The sequence below is a fragment of the Chinchilla lanigera genome, unplaced genomic scaffold (assembly GCF_000276665.1).
Source record: "Chinchilla lanigera isolate Chin_1 unplaced genomic scaffold, ChiLan1.0 scaffold00096, whole genome shotgun sequence".
Lineage (NCBI taxonomy): Eukaryota > Metazoa > Chordata > Mammalia > Rodentia > Chinchillidae > Chinchilla > Chinchilla lanigera.
Window position 1 is genome coordinate 6197438 of NW_004955497.1, and position 12517 is coordinate 6209954.

Sequence of the window (12517 nt, forward strand, 5' to 3'; positions counted from 1 at the left end):
ACACGAGCGCGCACTGCACCCCAGGGCTTGGAGACCCGCTCAGTCCCGCCGTCCACAGTGGGCGAGACCGCGCTCGCCTCGCCTGGGGGAAGCACTCCGGCCAGGCGGTGTCTGGGCAGTCAGTGGCGGCGTCGGAGGGGGCGGGGGCGCCCCACCGCTGTGCCCCGCCCGGCTCCGGTGGCCTCCTCTTCCTCGCAGGATGCGCAGACCCTGCAGCGAGGTGGTGCCGTCGCCTGTCCCACAGGCCAGACACGGAGGCGAGGCCCTAGCGTGGAACCGTGGGTTGAGAGCCCCCTGCCCTCGGCTGCGTGTACGCTGTTGGAGGGAGCTGCATCTGGGCCCGAGCTGGGCCACCCGGAGCGCGGACTGCGCTGCCCTGGCAGAGGCGATCCGCAGCGGCCCTGTGGCCTCCGGGAAGGGGCTGAACTCCAAGCCCGGGCGGACGCAGTCTCCCTGGATGTCAGGCTGCAGGGCCGGCCCAGGAGCCGGCTGACCCCAGACTCAGCCCAAAGGCCGCCGCTAACTTTCTCAGCTGTGGCTTTGCTCGTTGGTCGGACTCCCCACCCCACCCCGACTTCAAGTTGAAGTGAACACCCAGACAGGGCAGGGGCAGGTCTGCAGCTGCAGGCACCACCCTGAGGTCAAGCTTCCTGTGGCAGTTCTGAAGAGCTGGGGAGGGCAGTGCAAGTGCCTGGAACGGCAGCATTCTGGGAGGCTGAGGCAGGAGAACCACAAATCAGAGCCCAGCATGGGTGGGACCACGTAGAGACAGCCTGTCTCAAACTAAAAAATTAAAGAGGGGCTGGGGTTGTAGGTCAGTGTGAAGGGCCCTGCGCTCAATTCCCAGGACTAGAAAAGGAAAGGGAGTAAGAAAACCAGCGGGGAAGGGAGAGAAGGAGGTCGGGAAAGAAGAAATAAAAACGGGGAGAAGAAGAGTTTGTAAACACAGGCAGCTGGGCCCGGCCCCAGCGAAAGGCTCTCTGCCCCTGTGTCCCGTGGGCAGCCTCTTGGTGAGGGCCCGGGCGGAGAGGAGGCCCAGAAGCGGGGCCGGGCTGGCTGGGGCGCTGGGGCCGAGCAGAGGAGGAGGACTTGGCGCCGTGCCAGGGAAGGAGCGGCTTCCCCACCCGGCAGCCTGCAGCAGCGCCGGCCCAGGACTCTTCTAGGGCTGCAGGTAGTGCAGGCCAGGAGCTAAAACTAAATCTGTTTAGCCAGGCGTGGTGGCGCATGCCTGTAATCCTAGCACTCGGGAAGCTGAGGCAGGAGGATCGTTGCGAGTTCGAGACCATTCTGGGCTGCAAAGTGAGCTCAAAGCCAGCCTGAACTGCAGAGTGAGACCTTGTGTCAGAAAGACCAAAACAACCCAAAAAAAACCAAACAAACAAAAACAAAACAAAACAAAACTAAATCGGTTTGAAATAAATCAGACAGCAGCTTAAGTATCGCGTGGCTTCTCTTATATGAAAAACCCCAAATATCAATGAAGAACAAAGTGGAAGATAGCTAAGAAGTAGGGGTCTTTTTCAAATGGGAAAGGGAACAAGAGAGGAGGAGGGGGAGGAGGAAGGGATGAAGAAAAAAGCTGAAAACTGGAAAGAGAGCTTTTGCAAATGGGAAGGGGCAGAGCGGGACCGAAGGGGTCGCGGCGGAAAGGAAATAGGATGTGTTAGTCGGGGACCGGCTCCCACCGTACAAGTACTAAGGCCGGCAGGGTACGGCGTCGCTTCTCCGGGCGGACGAGGCGGGGACACACCGCCCTCCGGTGGCCGGATGGCGAAGTGCGGCCGTGCCCAGCTTGCTCCCTTCCCGCCGACCTCCTTCCTCCCCGCCCGGGTCCATCTCTCGCTTTGCGGCTGGGCGTGAACTGGTACCGCTTCCCCGCGCAGATATTTAACAAACTTCCACCCAAATTAAAGCTGTACGTAGCCAAGACCGAGCAAATCCCTCTCTAGAAATATCCGGGGCAGATTGGATTTTTCAAAAATGGAGACTTGACCTTGCCTTCCAGAATCCTGCCCCTCCCCACCCGGGGTGGACTCACTTTGCCTCCCCCTGAAGCTGGAGGGTCCGCGGCGCTGCCTCGCCTCCTGGCTGCCTTCCCAGGCGAGGCAGGCCCCGCGGGGTCTGGCTGTCTACCCTGGGGTCCATTTCTAGAGGCCGCCGCCAGGGAGAGGTGGCCCAGGCCAGGCGGAGGGGCCCCATGCAAGGGTCTCCCCAACGAAGGCCTGGACGGTCAGCCAGCACCCTGCGAGGAAGGCAGGCTCCATCCGGGGAGAGCCCACGCTGCTGCCCAGCCGCGGGCCACCCGCTTCCCCGGGGTCTGCCTCCTGAAGTCACAGTCTTGTGAACAAAGTAAGTGTGCTCACCACTTTAGGTTCCTGTTCTATAGCTGTGTGCGCTGCGACACACACACATCTCAGATGTGCTTGCACGCGAGCACGATCACATCCGCGCCACAGCGTTGTTTGAAATAGTGAGACGTGGTTACTCTTCTGTGTGTTGCCTGAGGCCTGACCAGGCCATGACTGCTGGGTTCTGGAGGAAGCCTGGCATAAGCATTGTAAACCCCGCGGTCAACACTAGACGCTTTGCTGAGATAGAGGCGAAGGTAGATAACGTGATGGCTAAGCGGTCAAGTCGCAATCCTGGGACAATTGAGTTGTATTGTCCTTGCTAAAACAGTTGATATCCTCAGACTCCTGGGCTGCCTCCGGGGTTCTTTCTGAGTAAAAGGTCACTGAAGATGGAAATCGGAAGTCAGTCCTAGAGGCTGCTAGCACCTGATCACAGGATTTTGGCTCTCTTGGTTAGATTTATTCTTACTTTTCTGACACACCTGCGGGCACCTAGTTCGGGGCCATGTTCACCCCGGACAGAGTTGGATGAGAAGTCCGACAAGAGGAGGAAAGCATCCTACTCCTTTAGCAGTAGAATGCTGACTACATTACACTTTCTACACAATGGTATTCCTGGAAACTGCAGAAATTACGAGGGTGTGACCTCTGTGACCTTCAAGACACACTGCTGAGGTGGAAAGAGCAGAGTGGGAAAACGTGTGAGGCTCGTTAGATTTTTTCAAAAACAAGAAAAATGATAGACGTCCATCACTTAATGCCAGGGGTAAACCCTAAGAAGTATGTCCCTAGGCGGCGCTGTTGTGCGCACACCACAGAGCGGGAAGGTGTGTCTCAATCCCGAGACCCGGCGCCCAAGACACGGGATGGTCAACACGAGGTGTGCGCGGCCGCTTCCGGAATAACACAGCGTCATATGATTTTCGGTAAATGTTTTTCACAAGTCAGGAGTGTGCTCTAAAATAATAATTAAAACTGTAGGCTCACAAATATATGAACCAGTAGCATAATCATTTGTTATTGAGTATTATGTCCTCTGTATAATTGAATGCACTGTTTTTACTCCACTGCACCTCAGCAGGTGTGTTTACACCAGTATCGCCCAAACACGAGGGGTGTGTTACACTATAATATCACTAGGTAACAGGGACTGTTCAGCGCTGACTTCCTGCTGGCCCCCTTTGCGCATGCAGCCCACCGTTGCCTGCAGTGTCATTACAAGGTACATGATAGCTATGTCTTTATTTTATTTTTTTTTTGTTTTTTCTCCGGTACCGGGAACCGAACTCACGACCTTGCGCTTGCCAGGCAGGCACTTTTGCCACTGAGCTAAATCCCCAGCCCCTAGCTATGTCTTTATTAAATGCATATAAGATGTGTCTGAAAGGATCCATAGACAGTGATGACAGTACCTCGTGGGAGGACTTCTAGCTATCTCAGAGCACGGGGAAAGAAATCTTGCCTATCTGTCCTTTGAATGCCTTTCACCCTGCAAGTGTGTACCCATCTCAAAAGTGTCCTGGCTACTTTTAAATGTAAAAGGCCTCTTTGATGTGCTAAGAAAGGTGACCGAGAGGGCAGAGGTTGTGTCTGCTCACCATCATAAAATATATCCCAGTGCCCTACTGGTGAGGTACAACAATAAAGCACAGGGCTGTAATATCCAGGGTTCTCCAAAAATCAGAGGCAAAGAGGGGTGTGTGTGTGTGTGTGTGTGTGTGTGTGTGTGTGTGTGTGTGTGTGTGTTTGTGTACATGAAGAGGTTTATTAGGAGGCCTTGCTTTATGTGGTTATGGAGGCAGAGAATGCCTACGTTCTGCCGTATGCAAGTGGGACAGCCAGGAAGGCCAATAGTATGATTCCAGCCCCAGGGCAGAAGATGAGACAAGAGCTGATCTCAGTGCAAGCAGACAGGAAGCAAAAAAAGTCACATTCCTCCCTTTGTTCAGGCCTTCAGCAAATTTGATTGGGAAGGGTCCTCCGCTCTACTGGGTCCACCAATGCTGACTGGTGCTCTTACGGACACAGCCAAAGACAATATTTTGACTGCTTGGTCCACTGGGCTGTGTTCAATGACAATTTCTGAACACTTTAAACACATCCTTTTAAATATGTTTGATGCATATGTATATGTATACACAAATGCATGTATACATACTCAGATTGTACCAAAGAGTTTTATTTTCTTAAATAATCTTTTACCTAACCTTTATTTTAAAACCCTCAAAAGATTAACAAAGCTCCCTTCAATTCCTAGTTTAAGATTTAAAAAAAAAATCATAAGTAGATGTTGAGTTTCATAAATGCCTGTCAGTTTTTCACTTAACCTTTTAACTCCAGGTTACACTATTTGGATAATACTGTGTTTAGAAGTTTTGCATGTATGTCCCTATGTGATATTATTCTACAATTTTCTGTTCTGAATTTATTTTCAGGTTTTTGTTTTCAAGGTTATGTTGGCCTCACAAAATGGGCAAGAGAGTATCTTTGCTTTTTTCTGTACTGTAGAAGGTTGCGTGTAAGATTGGAATTTGGGATCATTAGTTTAAAGTTTACAACCTAAGAGTGAAGCCAGTTTGAGTCTAGACTTCTTTCTGTAGAAAGACTTTTTCTTTTGATGCTGTTATGGTTGATACATTGTGTCAACTTGAGGAGTCTAGAAGCTTGGCTAAGTGACTCACCAGTTCTACATCCTGAGCCTGTACAAGAGGAGATGGCGTGGGAGTGGGCAGATAGCAGGCATACAACATAAGGAAGGAGAAGAGGCTTGCTTCCCTCCCCTTTTTGCTCTTGCTGCTTTTGCTGTTTTCTACCGCCATGAACTGTTGCCTTCTGCCATGTGCCACTCTGCCTTGGAGCCAGTTGATTATGGACCAAAACCTCCACAAATTCTGAGCTAAATAAACCTTTCCTTCCTTAATTTTGGGTGTCAAGTATTTTGTCTCAGCAACAAGAGAAAAGTAACCAAGACAGATGCTGATTTAATTTCCTTAATAACGACAGGACGTCTCAGGGATTTTATTTCTTCTTTTGTCATTTCTAGTAAGTTATCTTCGTCTAGAAATTAGACTCCTTACTGTGGACTCAGTGTGTCCCTCCAAAGTTCATGTTAAAGCTAAGAATAATCTATACTGTGGCCCTATTAAAAGGTGAGCCTTTGGGGAAATAATACCATGCTGAGAGCAGAGCCCCCAGGACCAGGATGAGCAGCCTTAAGGTTCAAGGCATCTTTCTGTACCTTCCACAGTGTGAGGACCCACCAACAAATGGCGGCTATGCAACACAGGGCAGCCCCAAGCCACTGGATCTTAAGCCTCCTGGCCTCCAGAACTGAGAAATAAGTCTTGATAGACACTCGAGAGATCACCCCGGGGTGCCTTCTAAAGTAGGGAAAAAAGTTGCTTATCACACCCCCTAGTTATCTTTTTAATGCCAGCAGACACTCCAGTGACATGTCTTTGTTCCACTAATGAAATAGGCTTGCACTGCTCTCTCTCTGCACACCCAAAGCTTCCCAATTTCATTAGTCTTTCAAAGAAAAAGAAAACAAATAAACAAACCTTGAGCTTTGTTGGTCTCTATTATGTACTTGTTTTAATTTCATTTATTTCTGTTCTGGATTTTATTATTTCCTTCTTTTTCCTTTATTTACGTTTGTTTTACCTTTCTTTTGCTAGGTTCATGAGATGGAGATAGTGTTCATGAGATAGAAACAGAGTTCATTGTTTTTCTTTCTTCTCTTCCAATATATATATTTTATAGCTATGGGTTTCCTAAATCCTGCTTAATTGAATTCTGTAGGTTGTGATGTATAGCCTTTGAATTAGGATCTATTTTATAATGGTTTCTAACTCATATCTGTGGATTACTTAGACACATATTTCTTCCTTTCCAAAATTATGAGGATTTTCTCCTTATCTCTGTTTTTTATTTATTGTTTTATTGCAGTGAAGAAAATGCTGGGCATGATTTCAAATATGAAATTTGATGGATTAACTATTGTATGGCCCATTTTTAATTTTTTTTTCATACCAGCAGTTGAACTCAAGACCTTGTGCTTGCCAGGCAGTGCTGTGCCACTGAGCTCTATCCCCAGCCCTGGCCCATTTTTTAAAAATAGTGTATGTACATGAAATTATTGGATACAGTTTTTTTGTTTGTTTGTTTTTGTTTTGTTTTGTTTTGTTTTGTTTTTGTTTTGTTTTTCTCCGGTACCGGGAACCGAACTCACGACCTTGCACTTGCCAGGCAGGCGCTTTTGCCGCTGAGCTAAATCCCCAGCCCCGGATGCAGTTTTTGATATCTGTCCACTTATGTTATTTTACTGATAACATAAAATATGTTATAAATACTATAAATACTGATAACATAAAATATGTTATAAATACTATAAATACTGATATATGTTATAACTGAAATATGTTATAAATACTATAAATACTGATACTTTTAATCAGAGAGAATGTGTTTTTAAAAAGCCCATTAAAACTTTTGACAAATAGCCCTTTGTTTTTACAGTTCTGTAACCTTTGCTTAACATGCCTCATGCCTGCTCTTAGCATGTGTATTTTCATTCTCTCCTGATGTGATGCCTACTGGGTACCCACATAGTAACCCCTGTCTATGTGATGCCTACTGTGTCAGTCAGCTTCCTGGCACTGTCAAAACATCCCTGAGATAATCAGTGCATATCAAGGGAAGGTTTGTCCTGGCTCACAGTTTGGGAGATTTCAGTCCATGATGTCTACGCCATGTTGCTTGGGCCCATGGTGAGGCAGCACCCCTGGCAGAGCCCAGGGAGAGAAAGCTGCTTACCTTAGGGCAGCAGGAAGCAGAGAGAAGGGGCCAGGGGCCAATGTCTCCCTAGGACCTGTCATCATGGAGCCTACTTTGTGCTACTCAGCCTCAACTCTTCCGGGATCCTCCACTTCCCCATAGCTCTGTCAACTGGGGACAAACCTTCAACACATGGCCTTTGGGGGCACTGAAGATCCCAGCGACAGTAGCTACTGTGCACCTGCGCTCCAGGCCCTGGCCCCGTGAGGCCTCCTGTGTCTGCCTGGCACAGGTGTGCTTCTGATCGCTGACCAGCGCACCCTCACGGCCCGGAAGGGGCGTGTGCTCACCGTCCCCTCTCCTCCTGAAGAAGTGGCTGAGGACTGCGTGTGAGGCAAGGAGCCCTCCCTGTCTTGGACGCAACCATGCAGGCTGAATCCAGAATCTGTTCTTTCAACCAGACTTGCACCTCTTTCTTGTGAATAAATGTCTCTTATTAGGACAGGAGCATCTTTCTATTTTTCTTTTCTCTTTGCTTCAAATCTGTTTTTCTCTAATATTAATGATGCACTGCTGGCTTTCTTTAGATGAACATTTTCTTGGTATGTTTTCTGTCCTTTTACTTTCAACATTCCATGTCCTTGTGTTTTAGATATGTCTCTTGTTAAAACTACATGGGCTTTTTCTTTGTTCTGATAACTTCCAAGCTTCCGCGGGAAATATCTAAGCTGAATGTGACTTACACGTGCTGTTTCCAGCTAAAAGGTTAGGCTGTGCTTTCTGCCTCTCCTTTGTTTTTCCTTCTTTTCTTTGGATTGAGCTTTTTAAAAATCATTCTAATTTTTCTTCAACAAATTAGGAACTTATGTATTGTTTCTATTTTAAAAATCATTCCTCTAAGAATTACGATATGGAAACTTACTTTATCAAAGTCTACAGTTAGCTGATAATTTCCCGGGGATAATAACAATGTGTTTTGCTGCTGTGAGGCAGTACAGTCCATTCCATGGCCTCTGCCTGCCACCACAGTGCCACGGGCCGGATGGAACAGACACCCCCAAATGTATTTCTCACAGTTCTTAAAGCTGGAAGCCTGAGGCCACATGCCAGATGATTCTGCATCTGGGAAGGGCTCTCTTGGGTGTGGACAGCCACCTTTTCTCTGTGTCTTCATGTGGCAGAGAGAACAAACACTCCCTGGTGTCTTTCCTTTGTTTTTCCTAAAGACACTAATCCTGTTACTGAGGTCCCACCTTCATGAGCTCATCCGAACCTCATCACTTCCCTAAGGCATCTCTCTACATACTTTGAGGGTCAGGGCTCCTCCTTCTTCTCCTCCTTCTCCTTCTCCTTCTCCTTCTCTTTCTCACTCTCCTTCTCCTTCTCCTCCTCCTTCTCCTCCTCCTCCTCCCTTCCCCTCTTCTCTCACTCTCCTTCTCCTTCTCCTCCTCCTTCTCCTCCTCCTCCTCCTCCCTTCCCCTCTTCTCTCACTCTCCTTTGCCCTCCCCTTCCTCCTTCTTCCTCTCTCTCTCTCTGTCTGTCTTTCTTTCTTTCTGGGTGGTTCTGCACATTGAACTTAGGCTTTCATACTGAGCTACCTCTACAGCCCTTTGCTGAGTTTTTACTTGGAGACAGACTCATGCTAAGCCACAAGTTGCCCAGGTTGGGCTCAAACTTGGATCCTTGTGGCTCGTTCTCCTGGAGTGCTGGGATTACAAGCCCGTGCCACCACCTTTATCTAGCTAACATTTATCGTTTCTTTGTGGCAAAGCTTCCAAAATATTTTCTATAACAAACAGTACCTCACTGTTATCCATGGTTACCCTGCTGCCCTATCCAGACCAGCTGCTACCTCCAGGACAGGGATGGTGCATAATGAAGGAAGACAGTGCTAGGAAGGAGAGTGGCCAGCACGACTCCTCTCCCAGAAGGGAAGACTATGAGGGAGACAGGTAGCTGGAGGGCAAACACCGCAGCAGCCCAGTGGGCTTGGGGAGGTGGCTGGCTGAGGTATGGTGGGGAGGGGGGTGGGGGCAGGGCTCAAGGGCAGCCTGCTGTTGGGAGAGGGGTCGGAGGGGCCAGTGTCGGTCCACAGAGGTAGGGAGGCAAGGACTCAGAACACCCAACACCAAAATGAGAGCGACAAAGTCAGAGCACTGACCCTGCCCGAGCTCGAAATTGACTATGAAGCCACAGTCGTCAAGACGGCATGGAACTAGAGAAAGAACACACAAAGACATCGATGCAGCCCACCAGCACGCCCAGGAGTAGTCAGCCACCTCTAACCAGGGAGGGCTGGGCGCCTCCAAACTCTGGCACAGAGGGAAGGGCAGCCTTGTCCTTCCTCCTCCAGCCTCAGAGCCCAGCCGCTTCTCCCGAGGAGAGGAAGCTGCTCCAATAGTGTTCTCAACCATTTCTGTTTCTGCAGCTACGGGGAACAGAAGCGCTGTTGCTCTGGCGCGCAGGTTCACTGCAGAGGAAAAGGCAAGTTTGCTAGGAAGGGAGACAGTGGGCTGCCACGGAGGACGCAGCCTGAGGCCGCCCACAGAGGAGGCTTCGAAGTAGAATCCGCGTCCCACAAGCACGTGTGCGAGCCCTGAGTGTGTGCATGTGCGTCTACGTGTGCTGGTGTCCGTACAAATGTGTGCATGTGAGTGTGCCTGCGGGCACGTATGTGTGTGAGCCTGGGTGTAGGGGTGAGCCTAGGTGCATGTTTGCATTGCACACATGCGTGTATGTGCAAGAGTGTGACTGTGCACACACGCACGCTTGTGCATGTGATTGCGTATGCATGTGCGTGCGTGTCCCAGCTCTCTGGTCACTTAGCAGAGCGGCTCTGCAGCGAGGGACAAGCAGCGCTCTGTGAAGCCTGCACGCTGGGCGGGGGCTGTGGGGCAGCGTGAGAGAGAGCGAAGGGTCCTGCCTAGTCCAGCACCTGCCCTCCTGTCTGCACAGCCCTGAGGCAGGCGATTCGCTGTTCCTTCTCCCAGCCTCGGTTCCTTGTCTGGTAAGTGGTGAAAATGCTGTCCCCCCTCTGCGTGGTTACAAGCATCAGTAGACCTAGATCCCATGACACAGGAGCCTCCTCCTTGGCGGCTGGGGCTGGGCGGCAAGTGTAGGCACCCTGTCATCGCTGTCACAGCGCTCACGTGAGCTTTCATCGCCTGCGCCTCCTGGGACACTCACAGAGAAGCTCAAAGGCTTTCCACAGGGGCCAGCGTGCCCCGGCTCCTCGGAGGTGTCCAGGTGCTCCATTTGTTTCAGAGATCTAAGATGAGTGTCCGCAGGTGCATCCCTTACTGCCTCCCCCACCCCCGGTGCGCATAGGTCACCTGGCCATCCAGCACCGGCTGAGCGCCACCATTCTCCTAGAGCCTCCCGCTGCTGGTAACAGAGCCTTTCAGAGAGGGCTTATGATTAGCGTGATCTGACCTCAGACTCCTTCTCCCCAAGGCTCTCTGTTTGAAAATGGTGCTTCCTTCCACATGGCATGTCTTCTGACGGTGCCGGAGGAGGGAGCTGGGGCAGCTGGGGCCGAAGACCTCTGCTTGTGTTTACCTGTCCCACTGGGGTATTCACTCCCACATCGCAGGAGCGGCTGTTTAGGAAACTGTCCTCCTCCCTCTGGAATGTGGTTTAGATGCACCTTGACAGCTGGGCTCAGATGCACTGGACTCCCACCTGGAGCCGGTGTGGCCCTCTTCCTGGGTGACTCCTGCAAGTTGGTCTCCAAGGTGTGCTGGCAGATGTTTCATGCCCAGGTCTTCAGTGAAAACAGAATTACAAAAGCTCTGACTCATAGCATCCGCCAGTTTCTATGATATTAAGACCTCATGGTGGCCAATTTCATGCCATCCCCCCTGGGGTCCTCAGACTCGTAGTGGAGAAGACAAGTAGACAGTGGAGCTGCCACTGCCTGGATTTCAGTGTAATGAAAGTGGGAGTGGAAGTCGTACCTTTTCCTCAGGGGCTACAGTGAGGGTGAAAAGGGTTCGTGCATGTCAAGTGCTGGCGCGGTGCCTGGCAGTTATTCTTGCTGAATAAATGTTAACCGTGACCACTTGCACCTCTGCCCAGCCCTTAGGGGCAGCTTCTCCGGATTCCTCCTCTCCCTTCCCCTTGTACCCACGTCCTCCTGACTCCCTGTCACCTGCAGAAACATCTCCTGCCCTGGTCAGGGTAGGGATGGCTGACGGGCTCTGGAGCTGGGACTACCTGGGTTGGAACCCAGCTCTGCCGTGGAAACTTAGGGAGTTACCTGAGTCCTGTGTCTTCATTACTGCAATGCAGCCATATTTAGTACGTGTTCCTAGTGCTATTATGAGAATTATGAGCAATATATCCCACATGCTTAAAGTCATGCCAAATGCACAAGCATCACTGCAACTAGAGTGTAGATGGACCCTCAGAAGCAGAGCGCTGTGTGCCTGTGGCATAGAATCCAGAGCTGAGTCCGTGGCCTCTAAGGCTTGCTGTAAGGCAAGTGCACACACAACAAAGTCGTGAGCTGTGGGGATCCAGAGGGTCACGGGCCTGGCTGCTTGACAGCGGCTGAGTGGATGCATAGATCCCCCATGACATAAGAGGATCACAAAGCGCCTCAATTTCAGCCAACACTGCTGGCTGCCTTCATCCCTTCTTTCCTGCGTGTAGAACCCTGATTTGTCCGGATGTGGGGAGCAATGTCTTCTAGCATCGGGGAAGGAATCCCACTTACCGTACCAGTGCTGGAGCAATGGTTTAACATCAAGGTGGTGGTTTAACATCTGAGCAGTTGTCTAGCGTTGTTGATGGTTTAGCAAGTGAAACCTGGAAGAAGTCAGCTTGAAGCTCTTGGGAATGGCTTACTTTCCTGCCGAGATGGAGGTGCATGAGCAGCACTGGGATTTCAACTACCTTCCCTTCCCTGCAGACTACATCCGTCAGTGTTGCAGCTCTCACTGCAGTTTAGCTTGCAGAGCCCCAAGGCATCAGTATCGAAAGGCAGGAACTCTGGCGATCATCAGCCATGAAAGTGTGGCTGACACACCTGTGAACATGCAAGCCAGATAAACTATCACCCTCTGCAGTTCTTGACAAGAGCTTGATGTCACCGCACTGCTGAATTCACTCATCCCCAGCTGCTTCCTTCCACTGTTTAGGCAGGGTGACACGTCCTTACCATTGTGATGGTTTTTCTAAGGGGAATCTTACTTGCAGTCAGATGTGTCGCTGGAAGGTGCTGTGGATGGCTGTCACTCTGTATGTGCGTGATGGTCAGCCTCACCACGCCTTTCCGGGACTTGGAATGCCAAAGCCTGCACTTGGTAAACTCTCCAACGATTCAGACTTTGCATGAGAATTTAACTTCTGGTATCTAGACTTGTGAGTTTTTTTTATAGAAGAAGATG